Genomic DNA, 21593 nt, shown 5'->3' with positions numbered 1-21593 from the left:
GAGGGATGGAGCGAAAGACGACTCCGATGGGAAAAAGGAAAAAGGTGGTCAGCCAATAGCGAATCTGCACCGAGAGCATCAGAGTCAGCCACGCAGCATGACCAATATGAAGAAGTATCTCACGGTCAGAGGGGGGGTGTCTTTGCCGCCATATATGGACAGACTAAGGGCATTGCCATGTAGATGGCGATGCAGGAATATTACCTCTGCAATAGACAGGAGAACAATGAGAGAAGAGAGAGAGGGCTACACATTCCAATTTCCGTTGCTCGAGAAGGAGGGAGTAAGACCGCAATATATTCCATGGCCACACATGGATCGAGAACATTTGAAAAACAAGCTGCCAATGCTGACATCAGAAGCCGGAAAATGGATACAAGAGTTAGAAAAAATGACAGGAGGAAGCACGTTAGCTATAGGGTACATTAAGGGTCTCCTAATCGCCATACTTGCTGAGAGAGCAGATGATGTGTGGGCATGAGCAGGCTACCCTGGCGTAACCACAATTAATACCGCACACGACGGAGCTCCATTTAACAACTGTAGAGCTGCAGTATGGAAAGCGCTACGAGTTCTTTACCCAGATACTCCCGATATTTGAGCTATATTAAGACGGAAAATGAAGGAGTCTGAGGATTTGTTAATTTACATAGAGAATTTTCAAGACGCGTGGGTACTCGAGACGCATGAATCTTGGACAAAATCTATACCTGTGTTTTAACATATATTGTGCCAAGGGCTGCCAGAGCCAGTATAGAAACCACTCAAGAAATTGGTGGGAATTGAAGCCAAGCCTTGCGATGAAATACAGTTGACCATCGCACATTATTGTAGACTGCTGCAGGAAAAGAATCGCAAAAAGATAGCAACACGAAAAGGTGAGGAAGCGAAATTGGTGCAAAAGAAATGGTCAAAGTTTGCTCTTGAGGGAGCCATGATAACTAGTGCGGCTGAATCGAGCATGTCGCAGGTGACTAATCAACAGCAGAGCAGTCAGAGCGATACAGGGTTTTACCCCAGGGGAAGATGATTTAGGGGAAGAGGATGGCAGAGCAATCAGGGAGGTTTCCAAAATAACCAGGAAGGTTTTCAAAATATGCAAAATGGCAACCAAGATATGTCAAATGGGCAAATGATCCAACCACCGCCAGTATGTTGGCTGTGTGGAATGATAGGGCATTTGGCGCGCACATGCAGAAATCAAGGCATGACGCAGAACGGCCAAGGAACAGGAGCAGGCATGGCATATCCACCTGCAGTTTTACAGCAGGGTGGTGCACAGAATCACACGGTGCAACGACAAGCGCCAAGAGCGCAACAAGGGGATCAACCGCAAAGCATGGGGGATTTTCCACAAGGACAATCCCAACAGGCACCGCTGCAACTGTCACAGACCATGAACCCTGGAATGGGAAGTAACAATGGGAATGGGGGAAATTCACCAGCACACAGTGGGCCAAATTTGTATATAAACTAGGACAGCTCACTGGTAACCCAGATGTGTTCTATCCTATCAATGACACCAGACCCTCACTGGGAACCTAGGGTGGATGTCGTTATAGGGGATAAAGAATATTCCTTCGTAGTTGACACGGGTGCAACACGCTCTTGCATACGTGAAGGCAAGTTTTCCTTGTCTGGCGAGGCCATAGATACTCAGAGTTTTACAGGAGCTACCAGTTGTGTTCCCTTCACAAATGCACTTCCAGTCTCCATAGGAATTTGTGAGATGAATGTGCCGTTACTATATTCGATGCAGACCGCAGTAAACATTTTGGGTCGAGATTTAATGACAAGGTTAAACATGACAATCTCGTTCACGGAGGAGAGCATAGTATGTTCCACTCCAGGAATGCACTACTCCAATGTATGTAAAATGATTAGAGCATACTCAGGACACATAGCCAGGAGGGCCATAACATTAGAGCCAGACATTTTCGCATATGGTATGCGTGTGCTTATGGCAGGATTGCCAGGCCTTGCAGATAAAATCATGAGAACCCCTGATGAGTTCTTATTCAGACCCAGAATACTGATGCATGAGGAGAAGGGACAAGTATTTCCCTTGATGATACACACGGCTTCAGTGCGAGGGAGAGTGGCCTTGATTGATGGTTATGACGACGAGGGCCGACAATGGTGTGCAGTAATCGCCATTGAAGAAGGATATTGATTGACTGACGTCACTGATGATGATCTGTTTGAAGAGCAAACAGATATAGGAGAGACAATGGTGGAAGTGAGTCTCACCTTTTGGGTAAAGATGATTAAAAGAGATGTACCTCAGAGAATGATGTTGGCACTAAATCGTCCTGAATATTTTGATGACGACATAGCCAAAGTGCCTGTCTCAGTATGGACTACAGGCCCCTATGACGTAGGTCTCTTGAAGGGGGTTGGAGAAGTGAAGATTAAACTGAAACCAGGAGCAATTCTACCAAAAGCCTGACAATATCCCATGTCCATAGAGGCAGATGAGGGGATTTTTAGGACAATTTCTGCTATGATAGAGCAAGGCATGTTAGTGAAGTCAGAGTCGTCATGTAATACGTCAGTGTACCCTGTGAAAAAAGTAAAGGGGGGGTCGTGGAGGCAATTCAAGATCTGAGGCCCATATATGATATTGTTGAGGCCGAGTTCCCTCTACTCCCGAACCCCTCTACAATTCTATGCCTGCTGAGGCAAAATATTTTGCGGTGATTGACCTGAAAAATGCATTTTTCTCAATCCCGTTGCACCATGACTCACAAGATCTGACGTCATTCACGTTCAAACAAATGTGTCTGGAAAGCACGAGGCTGCTACAGGGGTACTGTGAGTCTCCTTCTATTTTTAACAGAGTCCTGCAGATGGATTTGAGCAATATCACACTAGAAAGTATCATCCTGCAATACGTGGATGACATCTTAATTTGTAGCACAACAGAAGAACAATGCAGGCACGATTCTGTTCAGCTATTGACTATACTGGCTGAGAAAGGATATAAGGTTGACAAGGATAAGTTACAATATTGCCAACAAGAAGTGCTGTACATAGGCCAGCTGATATCATATGAGGGAAAGAAAGTAACCCCAGAAAGGGCTTAAGCTATATTTAACACGGCTAAGACACACATGAAAAAGCAGATGCAGAGCTTCTTAGGCCTATGCAACTATGTCAGGGCATGGGTCTTCGACTACAGCTCTTACACCAAGCCTTTACTTCAGGCCCTAAAGAAGGCCCAAGTGACAAAAGAAAAGATGGAATGGTCTGAGACCATGGAAAAAGGATTTGCTGAACTCAAAAGAGCCATCTGCACAGCACCAGTTCTAGGGTTCCCCAATTATGCAGAGGAATTTTACCTGTTTTCACACACAAATGGCAGCGTTATGCCGGCAGTACTCGCACAGAGAACCATGTTGGGGTACAAGCCCCTGGCATACTACAGTGGGAATTTGGACCTAGTAACGAGAGGTCATTTTCTGTGCAAACAAAGTTTAGCTGCCTCAGCGTTTGCCATAGAGAAGGCTACAACCATTGTGATGGGTTGCTAAATGACGTTGTACGTTGAGCACTCACTATTTGCCATTCTAGATAAACCAAAGGGCACATTGACTTCTCAGAGAGCTTCTGCTTATGAAGTGATTATATGAAATCCATCGATTAAAATAGTCTGATGTAAGATAGTAAACCCAGCTATGTTCATAGCCGAGCCAGTCACTGAAGGAGAGCCCATGCATGACTGTGCAAATTATGAAGAATTCTATGATGAAATCCCCAGGGTGACAGAAAATGCCTTGGCAAAAGGAAAGATCGTCTTTATTGACGAGTTTTCGAGGATCGACCAAAATGATGGGCAAAGATATACAGGCGCTGCTGTAATGAAGCACACAGCAAATGGAGAATTTCGGGTGCTTCTTAGTACTTGAATACCATCTCATTATTCAGCACAGGCTGCAGAATTATTGTTGTTAATACTCACCATTGAGAATCACGCAGACCAGGAAGTAACGGTGTACAGTGACTCCACCTATGTGACGATGACAGTGCATGCAGGCTTAGCGCGCTGGTAAAGGAGGGGCTATCTCTGAGCAGACGGCACGCCAGTGCAGCACGCAGCCTTATTGGACAGGCTGATCAAGGCACTACAGCTCCCAGTGGGCATAGCGGTCGTGAAATGCGCTGCCCACACAAAATGGACAGATTTTATCTCACACGGAATTCAAGCAGCAGACACGGAAGCCAAGCGTATGGCATCCAAAAGCGAAACAATCATGGAAGTGGAAGTTATCCATGCCATCGAGCGAATGGTGGTTACACGATCTGCACCTGAAAGTTACAGTAAGTTGGGGCAAACACAGCTAATGGAACTCCAAGGGGAGGCACCACAGGAAGAGAAGAACCTGTGGAAACGTTGAGGGGTTCTTTAAACCCCTAAGACAGCTTGTGGTGACAAGACAGCACTGGTAAACCAGTAATGCCTGTAGCCCTATTAAAAATAGTGCTGGAGCAGTTACATTACCTGGCGCACATGACAAAAGAGAACCTAGCAGCAACACTCGCAGAAGACTGGTTCATACCGAATTTAGCAGAGCATGTTGCATTCTTTATGGTAAACTGTATATTTTGTCAGCAATTCACAGCTGGGCACACATTTAAAGTAATGAGAGGAGTCACCCCAAGGCCAAATGGGCCTTTTCAACACTTGCATGTTGATTACGTCGACATGATTCAAGTATGTAACGGGTACAGATACTTAATTGTTGTGGTGTGTCCATTATCTAGATGGATTAAGGCAGGTGCATGTACACACCCAGACTCTACCTGTGCAGCCACATTTTTAGTGAGAGAAGTGTTCCCCAGGTGGGGGGTGTGCGAGGTCATGAGGTCAGATAATGGCCCTCATTTTGTCAATGCAGTGTTCGAGCAGATTAGCTTGCTGCTTGGTATAAAGCACAAGTTCTCATCGGCGTATCATCCACAAGATAATTGGATCTGTGAGAAGCTCAACGGATTGTTAAAGGAAAGGATAGCCAAGTTGAAGCTTACTCTAAAGAAGGGTTGGTTGCACTGCCTTCCACTCGCACCGTATGCACTTCGGAACCAACCCGGGTCCGACCATCTTACGCCACACGAGATAGCCACAGGAAGTAGAATGAGAACTCCTCTGACACCCCGAGATAGAGCTAGATATGATGCCCAGTCAACAGGAGAGGTTTTACGATCTGAAATGCAAAACTATCTGAACTGCATGACATCTTTCCTTACTTTGATTTCAGACCAGCTGCAGCGACGACAAAAAGGGTGCAGAGCAGCACAGAACACAGAAGGAGATACTACAACAGACCAAGTTCAAGGTTTACGTGTTCCATCCGTCTTCCCTGGAGATGCCATCCTTGTGAAGAATCATACAAGGAAAAGGTGGGATGAGCTAAGATTCAACGGTCCTTTTTGCAGTGTAGGACTGCACTCCATCCGCAGTGAAACAGGAGTGAGGCAGGAGAGCTCAGGTTTTTCTCAGCGATATAAAACCCTACATCGGAGAAGACCCCCTGCCTGCAGCCCAACGAGAGGAATCGACGAGCGACGGGAAAGAACCATAGCACGTGCAGACGAGATCCATGGCGCGGAATAAGGATGCATGACCAGCCAGACAACGACAAAGAACTTTTTGCAAATTGTGGCTTAAATTTGACACTTCCTCTGAGCAAAAAAGGGGAGAAGGATGTAAAAAACAGACACTCTGTGCATCCTAGTTGCAGGGTGTAGAAGAAAATTGCACGTGTAAACCACAACACAGGCTATTGACTATTGAACTTTGGACTGAGGCACAATCAAGCATTGAGAAAAGAATGTGCCAAATTTTGACCGAGGACACTTGCATTGGAACCAAACACAGTATCCCGACTCGTTCCACACTGAGACCCTGTTCGGAATCGCTTATGGTGTCCCACAGTAGCGACATCACCAAGGATGTGATCACCTATTTCGATCTAGTGCTAAGATCATACCCGTCATTTGGTAGGGAGGCTCACCAGTGTCACTGACTTTCTGCAAGATCCTGAAAACAAAAACACAATAAGACAACTCCTCAATGTCATTGCCGAACAATTCATCCGTCTCCCTGAGTACAGTGAGGAAGAATCAAATGTTCCCAAAACAGGCGGAAATAGATGAGCTCATCAACACACTGTTCTTTCGCATAATCGAAGACTGTCCAACTCTTATCGGGAGAACAACAGATACACTCACATTCCTTCGAGACCCAGCAAATACAGAACTTTTAAGCCATCTTTTAAATAAAATCATAATTCTAGTTGCACTCCATGCGACTGGACAGTGCAGACATTGTTCACATTTAGGAGAAAACATATAATTCCGAACCTCATCAAGACAGGACGAATGTTCCTGTCACTGGAAGACATCATGTTGGCTCATAATGTCCTTTTCCATCTAGTCACTGACTTTCCAGAGCTAGTGGGGAGACCAATCGATGTTGATGTCCTCACATTCATCAGAAACCCAGCTAATGTTGTACAGATGGGCATGCTTTTGCATGGAATTGTACTGTAAATAGAGCTTTCGAACCATCAACAGATCTATCTGAGGAGATTCTAAAAAAGCTTTCGCCGAGGGACAGATCAAGGAAGCAGTGTCAAGAACTTCATTGGCATTTGATATTTTTCTGCCTTTACTCTTTAGTCTAGCGAAGGAACTATATTCTGACATTTGAGACAATTTGCCATTCGCGAGAGGGGGGACACTTGTGGAGCACCTAACACTTTTAAAACACAGAACTCGAAAGACGATATTGGTTAAGGAAATGCAATAAAATTGACATTTGATAAATGATCGAGATGGGGGTTCAGAGCAGCAATCTGGTCCTACCAAAGTAGGGGAGAAGACCAAGTTTTTCTGGCAGAAAATGGTGCCGCCTGACCTACAGGGGCATAATGTACCTATGCATCATATTCATTATTGTTTTACTGTCATTAACAATCAGAACTGCATTCTTTATTGGTGCACAAAGCGCTCCAATTTCAGTGTACCCACCCAATGATGCACGCATGACACCTACAAAGGCACTCAGACCTTACATTGTCATTCCAGTCCCTAGAAGATCTGACGGTGGAGTGAATGAACTTGAAATGGATGTGATTAGCAATGATACACACACACTTGTGGTCACAAACAAACAAAAAAGCCGGATACAGGGTCAGCAAGGAATGAATGAAGCAATATCACTGACAACTATACACATGCAAACAATGAATGTACACGAAACAGGCCTAGTGTCAATAACTGCAGAACCACAAACCAAAGCAGCAGAGAAGAAGAGACTGCCTGCCATAAGAAATTCCACAGCAGTTGTTGTGAGAAAACAAGAATTAAAGCAACAACCAACAGAAGCAGTAATATCAGAAAGTATTAAGAAAACAAGAGCCAACACTGAGAAACGCTCTGCACGGACACAACTGATAGTAGACTCATTAGTTCCACACATGGCCAGAGCAAGGGAACTGCAAGAGGAACTGGAGAACAAAATCGCAGAGACTGTATTACGAAGCGCATATCTTCCAACGCAAGGGACAAGTACCAGTTCTACAATACAACCATACACCGGACCAGTGTCAGGCTGGTTGGCATGGGCATTTGTAACCAGTAGGAGAAAGATGTATGAGAAGAGGGAAAGAACTGCCAGACTCTTGTCCACTCAAATGGCGCAGATGAGGAGGCCTGCATCATGGACCAGGATACCTGAGAATCCTCCAACAAGAAAAAGCTGTAGAGATGTATTCAGGGATGTAGTCATAGCCAACTACAGGAAAACATTAAGAATCAAGAGAAGTATGCATGGAGATGACAATGAACTCAACGACTACCTGGACAGCACAGCACATCTTGGAAACAACATTTGATACCAGCACATGAAAGAAGTTGGAAGTCGAAATTCAGAAGGGGAATGCTTTGTTTGCACACTCCTACCATACAGCATGGGGAAGTCCAAGATCTTTGTAGATGTAGAAATCGATGTCCAGACAGCACACTGTATGTCACACATAGCAATGTGCGAGACCAGAGGCCAGTTCATGGGTAGTGATGCCTCTCTGAAATGGGCAACTGAAGCAACTGATCCAAATGAAGACGATTATGTCCAGGACATAAAGACAAGAAACAATGGAAAGATGAAACACATTGTGATCAGATATGAGAAGCCTGGAGTTAAAGGAGCAGAGATCAGAAGAGAAGCAAACCAGAAGCTAAATGTCCAAGGAAAAACTCCAGAAGAAGCTCGGAGATAGAAGAATCGAGGCCAAATGCAAATTTGAGGAACAGTGCTTTCACCAGACGGATGGGAGAAAGGAGTAGTGATATGCCGAGCATGGATGGTCTTTGGTCACTACGAGCCCACCATCAACATAGTGTGAAACGGATGCAAGACATTGTAGCCACAACTTGCAAAACTACTGACGTGGGTCGAAGACAGAGGAGGACCCTTGCAGATAGTGCCTCTAGAAAGCCCAAAATTCTGTTTCAGGAACAATGGCACAAGAAAGATGGGAGCGAATCAGAACTGTGGACGATTTTTTGACGCTCAAGGAATGGTACATGGAACTGCAGTGATTATGGATCATTATTGGGCGTGTGGATCCAAAGCATACATCAGACTGCCAAGAGACTGGGGAGGTATATGCACAATAGTGAATGTCCACATTCCAGCATTGGTGATCCCAAAAAGTGACCTGAATATTGAGAGTTTCCCGAAAGCACATGCTCACCTGAGGAAGAAGAGATCTGTGGAACTGTGGAACTGATAACTAGGATGAAGAGAGAGAATTACTTATCTGCTAAATCAGAAGAAGCTTTTCATGCAATCCCATATGAACACATGCTATTCAGCCTCACCTCATCAGTGTTCACAACGATTGTGATGCCAAGAATCCAAGTTGGAGTAAATACTAAATTGTTGCAGATAACCAGATGGGAGTTACTACAGACCATGAACACGGCCATAAAAGATTCAATGCAATCAAGGAAGAGCTAAGAGCCATCCGACTGATGACTCTCCAGAAACAGATATGTCCTGATCACAGCCATGTATGGAGGAGTTTGTGCAAAAAATAGGAGAATCATGTTGCACATGCATACCTTCTCACGACGAGGAAAATTGAACTTTAACAGAAGCCACAGGTGTGCTGACGAAGCTACAGAACCAGATGATGACGACAGCTGGTTTGGATCACTATTCTCTTGGGTCCCACAATGGATGGCAGACATATTCAAGTATCTAGGAGCCCTGCTAGTGATGATATTACTAGGATTTTGTGTTATCATGATAGTAATCTCGCAATGTCAGAAAACTGCGCAGAAAGCCATAGCAATGAAGATCATGATTGATGTCAAGCCAGGATGGAAGCCCAAAGACCTGACTGATGAAGACATAAGAGACTTTGTGAAATCTAGTATTCACAAGCCAGAAGGTACAAAGTTTCTCTATCCCAGGAAGCACAGAAACTATAAGATGGGTTTACTGTAGGCCAAAGGGACAATGTCAACTCATGACATGGAATAAAGACGAACATGTGAGAACAGCAGGAAGCGTGAAAGGAGTAATAAAAATATGGACGCCGAAGAGACACTTCTTCAAACCATCATGTATAGATCCAGAAGATGAGGGAGGAAGGAACCCAGGTGATGGAGTGAAGATAGATATAGAAGAATCAAGGGAATTACATCCAAAGAAGGAGGTGAAAGTGGTCGATGAATCGCCCAGAGGGGGGAGTGTAAAGGAGCTCCCAAATAAAGCCTGCACTCCCATCACCCATTCTGAAGTACCAGGAACGTTCACTCCAAAATATGTGACGTATGATGAGCAAATAAACCAGCAGAGAGCCACAGTAGGGCCTTGCCCAGTACCCATCAGAATAGCAACACCTAATGAAGTACCAATACCCAGAGAACCATGGACAGTAAGGTATCCATTGAGAAAACCCTACCAACAAATGAGACAAAAGGAAGATTGCCCAAGTACCGTCCTGGAAGAAACCAAAAAGTCCTCAATGGAAGACGAATGGTGATGTCATGAGACCCCGGACAGACTCACAGATAGAACAAATGATGAACCAAGAATGATACAAGGAGACGAAACGCCATGAGAAAAGAGATTGTGAGCTTAAAGTAATCGAAAACTATCAAAGCATAAGAGAGTTAAGCTGTAAGCAGGATGAAGATATTCAGCCAGCTAACGTCTGTACATATGCTTGAAACCGCAAGAAAGCTAAGAAACAGTGCGGCTTGCTATGCTAAGTAGAAGAATAGCGCAGCAAGCACCATTATACATAATCTACCTCAAAACGAAGCACAGTATTATAAGTGCAATTCCACTTTGCACGAAAAGCAGAATCAACTCAGGTTACTAGAGGCAAAACAAGACAAGATTCATATTCTAGCAAAATGAGAAGAGACGGTTGAATCGAAACTCAGCAGATGAAACTCGTGCCAAGAGAGCCAAGGTCAGACCAACAGAAGGAACAAACAGTAGCTGCATCTAATTGAAACTTAAGAACAGAATATCCCGTCTCTGAAAGGACCAAGATAAGGAAGCGTAGGCAGATGGCAAGCCGAATAAGAATTAAATGCACGAATTGAGAGAAACTAGGCAAATTCACGGTGTCTGCATCACGTGACCATCCGAGCGGGGAGAAGCACAAGTTCACACCAATGCTTGGCATCCGGCCAGGAAGAGATATTGGAACTTTCCCAGACAGAATATGCAGTTTCGAAACCAACCACAGTAACATAATTGACACATTGTTGTTGAAGTGATGATTGATTGTAACCTTAATTGGACAAAGACCGGATAGCTGAGGGGGCACCCTGCACCTGGTGGACCATTCTGGATGCTGCTAAGTAAAGTGGAAATTGATGCAGGGGGTTGGTGCCAACCCAATCACAATGGACGAAACAATCTAGGGTCCTATAATTAGTAGAACCAATGGGACGTCCTACTTTTAGTGACGTCTACAGTAGTCATTTTGAAAGAGGGGCTTAGACGCCAACCTGACAGTGTTTACCCAATCCACTCACTCCGTTACCATATACAGATATAGCACCTATATTAAAGTTAGCTTTTCCGAACCAATAGAAATGCCTATTAACTTTTGAGTGTAACACGTCACTTATGACAAATTTTCAGTATAAATGATGTTTTTATATGAAGTTTGTTGGAGTTGAAGCAAGACGGACTATCGCATCACTGCAGATTGCCATGACTCCCCTATTTTTGTACTTGTCATTAAATGGACTCCCTTGAGTTGTCCTTATCGATTGGTGTTGGAGTAATACATCTGCACCCCCATCCATCTCAAGGTGCATCTATCTCGTCTTAAAGTACTCTCGGAGCAAACCTCGGCTCTATGGGCCTGCCGGGGGTCTCCTGAGTACAGTCCGTATATTCGCAGGATTATATCATAAAATGTTTGGATGTTTGCAGAGCTCAGATGTCATCCTTCATATTGGTTGGGTTCTCAAGTGCCCCCCAGCAGTGTATCATTCATGATTTAATCTGGTCAAACCATCAGTCAGACAGTGCTACCAGAAGTAATTATTTAAGGCACAGTTGGTATTTCTCAATCATCTACTGGTGTACTGAACACTATATAGGTAGTCTGCCACTTGGTCATTAACTGGTATTACAATTCTGTTACTAGGATGTCACTGTGGAAATTAAAGTTCTTTTGGTAAGAATTGCTGGTAATTTCTAATGGTCAACAGTGACAGTCGTTAGTGAGGCAAAAGTGACCTTTGGCAGCTGGGCAAAGCAAGCTGCAGTCCAAACTTCTCTCAGAAGAGGATTGTAGATGTATTGGCGGCTGATAGGCCATGAGAACTTCTTAGGCAGAGTCTGACTTGCTACTGGCCCACTGGTTGGGATGATTAGGCTGTTCAGGCAGCAAGGATTATTGACAGCCGCAGAGATGGTCTGAGACCCAAATAATTGGGCAGAGCTCGGATGTTGGAGGAGCGGAAGGTAAATTGTAGGGTGGGATTTGCAGAGGTTTGCCATTACAAGGAGAACTGGTAGTCTCTGGGAGGGGAGGGGGAAAGTACTCATTTATGCGTGGATGACAGGAGGCTTGCTGGGACATGCAAGCCAAGCAGACAAGTGGAAGTACCTTTGACCAGAAGACTATTGCTCAAGGCCCAAGCACCAAGACCCTATCTGTGATGAATAAGTGTATGTGGGGTCAGGTTACATGATGCTGCTCCACCAATTCTGTTTTAGGCAGCACTTGTGCCAGTTGGGCTACTGGCAGATAGTTGGAGTGCTGGGAGCAAGCAAAATCCTACTGGAAGGTCTGTAAATTGGAGCACTGGCCCAAGTTCTAGTGCTTTGATTCTGCAAAACGATGATGAGTTGGCAGACTGAAGAACGATGACTTGGAGGGTTGCCCAGAGCAATGCCAGAGGGGTTAGGATTTGTTCCAAGCCTTCCACTCATCACCTTTTTCATTTTGCATAAGTCACCCCAAGTGGACGGGTATTTCCAGAACTGGGTCCTGAGGCTGCTGGGCAGAGAAACCCAAGCTATTCCTCACTGATGAAGCCCAATGAGACCAAAACATGTCTAGGGATGCTTGTAGTCTCGTGCAGAAGGGATGTGATCTAGCAGTTCGGGCTGGACTGCCACTTTTAAGGTGGGACCAAGCCCAATTTGCATAAGGTGTTTCCCCTTCTGTAATGGCTTGGCAGGCAGAAGAACCGTGGTCTGGAGGGTTGCACAGAGCAATGCCAGAGGTTAGGATTAGTTCCAAAACTTCCACCCATCACCTCTTTTGTTTTGCAAACAAAGATTCTATTACAACATTCTTATTAAAATGAATGGCTGCATGATCACATGGACACAGCTCCAAAATGAGCCAACTCCCCTAGGTCATAGGCAGCTTGCCCATGGCTCCAATTAAAGGTGATGGTTGGGGAGCAGGGATCAACAAAAACTTTGCTAGACTTGGTGGTTGGGAGCGCTGAACCTGCTGTAGCTCCTGGCACCTTGTTTCTGCTAAAGGATTATTTCATAGCAGTATACCTTTTTACTACTTAAAATGCCCAGATTGGCTAGTCATGTAGGTGTCAATCTGGTTGTAAGAAATTCTTCCCAGGTTGGGCTCCTGGGATATGATTGGGGCATCAGAAGCAAGCCATACCTTGCTTGGGGAATCCTGGTCCTGTTTGAGTTTCAAGCTCCTCAGTTCTTCAAGGCAGAATTTAGTTTTCTAGTTTATCCATCCAGCTTGGCCTATCATACGAGTGTCAAGCCAGCAATGTAGTCATAAGCAGCTCTTCATGGGCTGCATAAGGAAGGTTGGGCAACCAGGTGTTAGATACATATTTCTAGAGCATGAATGATGGGAGGCTGTGCTATCTATGTGCTTGTAGGCCTCATCACACCAAACACAATCTGTAATTTGCTACTGGATATTGATTCACCTAAAAAGATCCCATTGATGATTGTTAGTTTGTTTTCTGTCATCATAGAGTGAGCATTGACCAGGTCTTTGAAGAATACAGACCCTTAGACCTTAGACAGTAGGAATATTAGGTAATTGGGCAACCCTTTGCAAAAGTAAAGCATCTAATATCAATTATATCTAATAGTCTGGGATAGTATTAAGAGAACTGATTAGGTAAAATAAAATTAAAAATAGACGCTGTCATACTAGCAGACCTCAAGGCATTGTGATACCAACCACAAAACTCCTTCTTTCTCAGCCTCATGCTTCTGCATCGCAGCAGCAGGAGCACCAATTATTTTTAACTCTGGGAATGTCTTCCACCAAGGTGGAATTTTAGAAGGTATGTCAAGTACCTAGTTTCTCATAATTTCCACTTGTGTGTGCCATTACCCAAAAGATGAAACAAAGTGATTCAATGAGAAGAAGTGCACAGGGACACTGTAAAATTTGGTCAAGATGATATGATATGATGTGGCATTTATAACGCACCTGTACACAAGTGTTTCTAGGCGCGATAAGACAAGGAGGGGGAAACAAGGAAGGACAAAATAGCAATCTTACTAGACCTTGTGCCATTCTGATCGTGCAAGTGCAGGGAAGAGGGTAGGGGAGATGTGCCAGGGGGGGGGGGGCGGAAAGGGGAACTGCAGTTAACTCACATGTGCAGCCAGCAGGTTGCTCATAAGTGCAGAGAGAAGGGACTGTAGGGTTGCAGATACAGATCCTTAAGTGCTGGTGAGCCCAGAGGCAGTGTGAGGGAAACTGGACATGCAGGATCCGGGGCCCGAGTTCAGAGGGTGACCAGATGGCCAGTGCGCGTAGCAGACAGATGCATCAGGAGGGGAGAGAAAGAGACAAAGCGGAAGCGGAAAGGAAGGTCTTGAGTTGCTTCTGGAACCATAGGTAGTTCTGGTCAAGTTTGAGAGAGGCATGGTGGCTGTTCCAGGGGGAGGCCTCAGCCGAGGAGATAGACGTGCCCCCAACTTTCTGCTTGAAGGAGCATCTGAACCTCAGAGTGTTGGAGATGGGTGAGCAGAGAGCTTGAGCAGGAAGATGTTTTGGAAGAGAAAGTTGGAGGTAAAGCGGTCCCAGGCCCCAGAAAGCCAGGTGGACGATGCAGAGGGTCTTGAACTTGATCCTTGCAGCCACGGGGAACCAGTGAAGTGATTTCAGAGCTGGAGAGATATGGTCCCTGGGCTTGAGGCCAAGGACAAGTCTCGCAGTCCTGTTCTGGATAGGTTGTAAAGGTCGAAGTATAGAGGCAGGAAGATTTAGAAAGAGGCTGTTGCAATAGTCCAGCCTAGAGGGGATCAGAGCTCTGGAGATAGTGAGCTTCTGGGGGAAAGTGAGAAAAGGAAGAATACCTCTGAGGAGGTGCAGCTGATAGTTTAACTTTTTAGAGACATCACTGTCGTCTTAGATGGTAATGAGGATGGACATAACTGGGATGACCACCAGTTAATGAGAGTTTTTACTGAGTACAACAACAGTCTAAGGTGGCCTCAGCAACAGTCTAAGGTGGCCTCCAGAGAGGACTAGAAGGCGCAAAATAAAAGAAGGATGAATAGCACTTCCCAGTTTAAATGATCCTTAAAGAGTCAGCACAAGGAAAAGAAGGTTGCTTTGCAACGTTTTTTTGAATGGCCGTCATCATTTTGCAGTGTGCCTACCTGTGAGCACCAGTTCCTTCCCGGTGATGACTTTGCCCTATGCCCATTTTTGTGCTTTGTGTGCTTCTTCAAATTTCCCTCTGACACCATATTCATGGCACACGTCCATTTAACTGTATCGCGACACCAATGTACCTGGGCCTCGGTCAGTCTTTGTCTCTTGCTGCTCTTCCAATGCACTTTTGATGGTGTGCATTGCATCATGTGGCTCTTAACCTCAATGCAACCCTGCATCCGGTCAGCACCTGTCATTCTTTCTCCCATATGGCCTCTAGCCTTAGCCTTGAAGGGTCCAAATATTGGCAACAGTTTATAACCGAGTCCAATGGTTTTTTATATCACCTCAACCCCCGCTCCGCTTGCATATTCCTCCCTGTTGGGCTAGAGAGCGCTCCAGGGGCTTCACTACTTTCCTCTGAATTTCTACAGTCTTTGAGGTTCTGGCAGCACTGACAGGTGTCATCTACTGGGTAAGTCAATCACCAGAATTTGGAACAGCATTGGAACATGGTAAGAGAGACCATATAATCTATGCTTTTGTTTGCTCTCAACAGGGAATCATTTGAAGAGCTAGTTTCTAACCTCCCTATATTTTCTGTCTTCCCATGGGCAGTGTTTGCAACAGTGTATTTCTGATATCATAGATTCCCTCTTAAAGATTACTGCTCAGGCCCAAATCATGATTCATCCTTACTATAAGAAATTGATTTTCCGAATGTCGTGGTCAACACAATATGATAGCCCCTTACCAAAATTCTAGAAACTTGTAACTGCGGCAGTTGAGAGTATCTTCTTTTGTGGGAACTAACTGCGGCAGCTGAGAGTATCTCCTTCAGTAGGAACTAACTACGGCAGCTGACAGTATCTTCTTTAGTGGGAACTAACTGCGGCAGCTGAGAGTATCTCCTTCAGTAGGAACTAACTGCGGCAGCTGAGAGTATCTCCTTCAGTAAGAACTAACTGCGGTGGCTGAAAGTATCTCCTTTAGTGGGAACTAACTGCGCAAGCTGGGGGCATCTCCTTCAGTAGGAACTAACTGCAGCAACTGAGAGTATCTTCTTTATTGGGAACTAACTGCGGCAGCTGAGCGTATCTTCTTTAGTGGGAACTAACTGCGGCAGCTGAGCGTATCTTCTTTAGTGGGAACTAACTGCGGCAGCTGAGCGTATCTTCTTTAGTGGGAACTAACTGCGGCAGCTGAGCGTATCTCCTACAGTAAGATCTAACTGCGGCGGCTGACAGGATCTCCTTCAGTAGGAACAAACTGCAGTGGCTGAAAGTATCTCCTTTAGTGGGAACTAACTGCGCAAGGTGAGGGCATCTCTTTCAGTAGGAACTAACTGTGGCAGCTGAGAGTATCTTCTTTAGTGGGAACTAACTGTGGCAGCTGAGAGTATATCCTTCAGTAAGAACTAACTGTGGCGGCTGAGAGTATCTCCTTCAGTAAGTATGAAGTGAACTCCCCATATCAGTTTCCCTACAACACAGCATTTTCTACTGTAAATTTGTAGGAGCAACACGACACTCCAACTAGTAAAAATACTTTTTCTATGCATCAAGAATGATAGAGGTGTAGCATGCCATCAATTCTGATTGTCAAATAGTTACTGCGTGACTATTCTATCATAGCCTTCTATGTATTTTTACCACATACATATATTTATTAGTTCTAGGTCCATCAAACGTTGTGCAGACTCATAGCAGAGATATAGGTCCACAGATGCACAGACAACAGCAGGGGTACACAGTATTGTCCTTATTTTAACTAAATAATTGTATAGAAGCTGCCCTACAATATTCCTATCTATCTTTGCACAATAATTATAGTTTATATCTTTCTTGACATTCTTTATTCTAATTTGTTTTTATTTTGATGGTAACACAATCAGGCACGAATGAGCCCTTTTCTATGCTTATGCAACTAGTGTTGCAAAGTTCTTACACGGGGTGGTGTGGTGATCCTCTATTTCCAGTTAATCACATTTTCACCATCAATTTGGCAGGTTGGGGAAAGGAATCATATGTAACAGGTCTGCACATTCATCCTTGAGCACGGTGAAGGAAATCACATTTGAACAGTTTTTAAGAGTGCAGTATGTGTCGTGTAAAGGCGACTAGCAGGGATTTTGAAGATTCACTGGCATTCGTGAACTGTGAAACAACTGTGCTGCTTCCCTACATTCTTGCGCTTCATTGGCACTTTCAAGGCTTTCCCCCCCCCCCCAAGTCACTTTCGATGGATTTAATTAATCAGAAATCTTTGAAGGAACTTTATAAAGTGATGCCACAGATGTTGGGTCAAGGGAGCAGGCTAACAGGGCCTCATTACGACCCAGGCGGTAAGTTACCGCCTGGGCCGTGACTTTACCACCATGGCGTAAACTACGTTTACACCATGGTGGTTGGCGGACTTACCGCCCCATTCCGACCTTGGCGGGGCGGTAAGTCCCCAATCCCCATTTACCCTTCCCCATTCCCATTTTTGCCCCATAGGGCATAATGGGAGTGGGGAAGGCGTTAATTACGCCACCGTAAATTACGGTGGCGTAATTAACTCCATGGTCCCTTAGCGCCATGGATTTTAACACCTGCTAAAAGCAGGTGTTAAATCCGCCATGGCGCTAAGGGACCTCGTACTCAGGCGGTAAGGGTCGGCGCTGTTTACGCTGCCGTAAACCCCTTACCGCCTGGGTCGTAATGAGGCCCACAGTCTCTTCAAATGCAAACCAAACCCAACTTAACTGGTTTAAGAAATGATTGTTCTTAAACATGTTTGTTTAAGAGCAAATGATGCCTGCGTGCTCTGGCGCTATATACCTGGATACATAAATAAAACATTTGAATGCTAAAATTGATTGTGCTTTGTCTATTTGCAAATGTTCTCTTTGTTCATAGTAATGGGGAGCAATCTTGATGAAAACCCCTAAAACCGAGAGAAAAAAAAAACGAATTCCATGAATGGAACTGAATGTCTTTCAGAGAAAAGATATCTATTTGCTGGAAATTACAAATGGGCAAAAAACGTAAATATTTTCGTGGACTGACGCAACACCCTGCTACTAATGATCTTGAGTTTCAGTACCACAAACAGAAATAACTTAGCTAAGGAGTCTTTAAGGGTGTATAGAAAGGTCACTTATTAGGCACTTATACAATTAGCAAAACTGTTTCAAAGCGCCGACAGGGCAAACCGGGTGGGACAAGGGGAAGGTAGACAATGAATTACAGCAAGGATAAACATTTGCATTAATAGTACAAACAAATAGTGAGAATAAAGGCAAGGGGGGACAAACCTACTGTGCCTTGTGAGTGTTAAGAACGTCTAAGTGCAGAGGTGGGGGGTGAGGGATAAGGTGCTTGGATACTCACGGAGAAGTGCTCAGGGTAAGTGCGAGAGGAGAAGAAAAACTTAAGTGCAATCACCGATGAGTGGGTGAGCCAAGTAAGTGCAGTAGAAAGACAGCGGCTGGGATGAGAGATGTGGGGGGTCAGGGCCCCGTGGACACATAAGGGCCCGGCACATCAGTCATGCTGCTGTAGGATTAGCAGGGAAGAGAGGAGGAGAAGGAGGAGGTAAAGAGAAAGGTCTTGAGGCTTTTTCAGAACCTAAGGAGGTCATGCTCAAGACACAGAGGGAGGGGGAAGCTGTTCCACAGGAGGGAGCCAGTTGAGGAAAGTGATCGCCCACCAGCTCTCTGCAGGGATGTCTCTGTGAGGGAGCAAATGGGGCACGTGCCCCGGGCCCCCGATCCCGGTGGCCCTGGAGGGGGCCCCCCATGGGCGTAGGACATGGGTGTGTGGGGTGTCCAAATCCCCCCCACAATCTTAAGTGGGGGGATACAAGGCCCTTTATCCCCCCAGTTTGTGTGTCCTGTGTCCGTCTGTGCACTGATGCTTGCAAACTTCAGACTCTGTCTGAAGTTTGCACGCAGCAAGCGCGGGCCGACGCTGTGGTTTCGATTCCCATCCATGCCAACTCTTGCTCGTGCGTTCCCCTCCTCCCCCACCCCCAGGGAATGCGGCACGTGCCAGTGCAGGCTGGGCTGGAGTGCGCAGTGCACTTCTGAGCAGCTTGCCAGCCTCCCTCATCTTCCGAAGCCAAGCCAGGCAGCAACGCGTGCTGTGGAGGCTCGTGACGGACCAGTGACGAAGGACGGTGAGAAGAAGACTGATTGTCTGATGCTCAGCTCTTTCTGTCTCAGGTAGGTTGGCAATGGTGCAGTGTTGACCAGGACTCTGCCATTAGACTGTGACATGTCCTCATAGAAGATCATGTTATCAGTCGTCTCTGTGGCGCAATGTTGGTGGTTCAAGCCCACCCAGGAACGCATTTGTTTTCTTCATCTTCCATTTTGTTTGATGCTGGCTCTTCACCCCATTATACAGCCACCTCAGATGCCGAGAACGGAGATGGCCCACAACGGCGGCGGGCGCAGTCCCCCAGTATTACTGCTTCCTTCCCAAACACATTTAACAGCTAAAAGCGTCTTATTTGTACAGTGCATTTCTGTACACCCAGCGCTCGCCCTAAAGGTATATGGGTGAACATACCCCTGTTGGCATGAGTGGGGTAGGGCTGTTTTCTGTGCGGGCCACAATGTGCATCACAGCAAGTTCCGTCAAAATGTAACGTGGCTGTTAGCGGCGCTGTGAACTCCCTCCTTTCCACCGCCACTGTGTGCAGCAGGATTGCCCCAAGTGCACAACAAAAAGCATTAACCGCCGGACACTGGGGGATCCTTCTCTGGGTGAACACGTAGGTTTATCAAACAGTTAAGGATGAACTCTGCATCTTCTCAGCGCAGTATTTGGCAATTCGACCACAGGATTTAAAATAATGTTACTTTTAATCACTCAAAAAATCGAGACTCACCTGACCCCGACATGATTTGAACACGCAACCTTCTGATCTGGAGTCAGACGCGCTACCGTTGCACCACGAGGTCCTGTGTATGGGACCTCTTGAGGATCTCATCTGTGGTCAGCTGTGGCAGTGAGGCAGGAGCCACTTCATGGCACTGAAAACGTACCTCTGATTTCATACATGCAAAACCTGCCTTTTGAACAGGGGAAAGGCAAGGTAAAGCATCAGGGCACGCAGCAAATGCAGGCAGTTGTCAAACGCAACTGCTCCACAGAAGGTTTCTCACATGCGGCTTATCTGGGAAAATAACCCATGTTATAGTCAATTTGTCTTTATCCATCCCACACACGTGTACATGACCGGAATAAGGGGCTCACAGCTTTCAGTAGCTTTGAAATAGATGCATTTGCTCTTCCGTTCATTTCGAATCGTGTGCACATTTCCAATCGCCTTTCTAATTGATAAGTGAACATAAAGCAGCCAATATTCTTCCAAAGGGAATCCTTTATTCTGTCCCTGAGACAGCCATAGGTTACGGAGGGGGGCGAGGGGTCTTTCATTGGAGTCTCTGAAGTATCAGAAAAGCTGTTTGTTTTCTAATTGGTTAGACAAAATCTCCCAAATCACTACCCTGCGCAGTTAATGTGTAGAATTATGGGAGTTGTAGTCTGAACTCTGAAAAATATTGTGTGCTGCCGGATGCAAACCATGCCCTCATTTCTGTTGGTATGGTTACATCAGCATAAACTAGCAACTCACTCCCTGAAGATTAACAATGTTCATTGATTTGACTTTTATTTTATGTTCTGCAGTTTTGTCCCCCCGCCCCCTGTAAAGACCAGCTTGTTTTAGGCATCTTTGTTTGCAGATATTAATTCAACAGGAAAGCATAATTAAATAAGTATATAAAGAAATATAAAGGAATGCATGAATAAATTAATCTGTATTCATCAGCAGGCTTTTCTAAATAAAGTGGGTAGTCTTGTGGTTTGTAGGGTAGCGTCATTAGGTGTTGGGTTGATGAGGATTTGAGAGATACTTATTTTGCTAAATGCGGTGGGGGAGGAAGCAGGGCAGTGGGGCCACAGAAGTTACCATTCATTTTGGTGGTGCATTGGCAAAAATGAGTTTGGCGTGTGATCCCCAGTAAATCGCACATGCTCAATGCAGAGTATTGTGGTTCTCATATTGCCTTGGTTTCCAGCCCATCAATGTTATACCAAATGTAAAACTGTTCAGGTGCTTGAACGCATCACTGATCATCTCACCCGGGGTGGTGCATTTGAAACTGCTAACAATGTACTGCTCATTCTCTGGGGGTAATATCTCACATTGGCAAATGGGCATTGGTGCACTATGAGGTGGGTGCAATGGATCTGTGCTGCTGCAGATATTAACCAGGACAAGAGGTTGAAAAGAGGTGGGGGTTTACTGGTGTGTAGCTATCCAGTACACAGGGGTGTGACGGTGCGTGGGAACTGCCACTGGTGGACCTGTCAATCAAGGGGAAAGGTGGCATTGGCATGGAGGGGGACATGAAGGGGAACATGAAAGGAGCAACAGGCA

At 45.4% G+C, this 21593-nt stretch overlaps 1 protein-coding gene and 1 non-coding gene across 3 annotated transcripts in view; both read right to left on the bottom strand.

Moving 5' to 3' along the window:
• Positions 1-21593, bottom strand: part of FLT3 (fms related receptor tyrosine kinase 3) — an 842728-nt gene that overhangs the window by 427670 nt on the left and 393465 nt on the right. The window lies entirely within an intron of this gene.
• On the bottom strand, positions 20038-20109 carry TRNAW-CCA (transfer RNA tryptophan (anticodon CCA)). The gene has a single exon. It is a non-coding gene; the product is annotated as a tRNA-Trp (tRNA).

The sequence above is a fragment of the Ambystoma mexicanum genome, chromosome 7q, assembly GCF_040938575.1.
Source record: "Ambystoma mexicanum isolate Mex_15411 chromosome 7q, UKY_AmexF1_1, whole genome shotgun sequence".
Lineage (NCBI taxonomy): Eukaryota > Metazoa > Chordata > Amphibia > Caudata > Ambystomatidae > Ambystoma > Ambystoma mexicanum.
The sequence above is the reverse complement of the archived record's forward strand: the minus strand, read 5'-3'. Positions and strand labels throughout refer to the sequence as shown.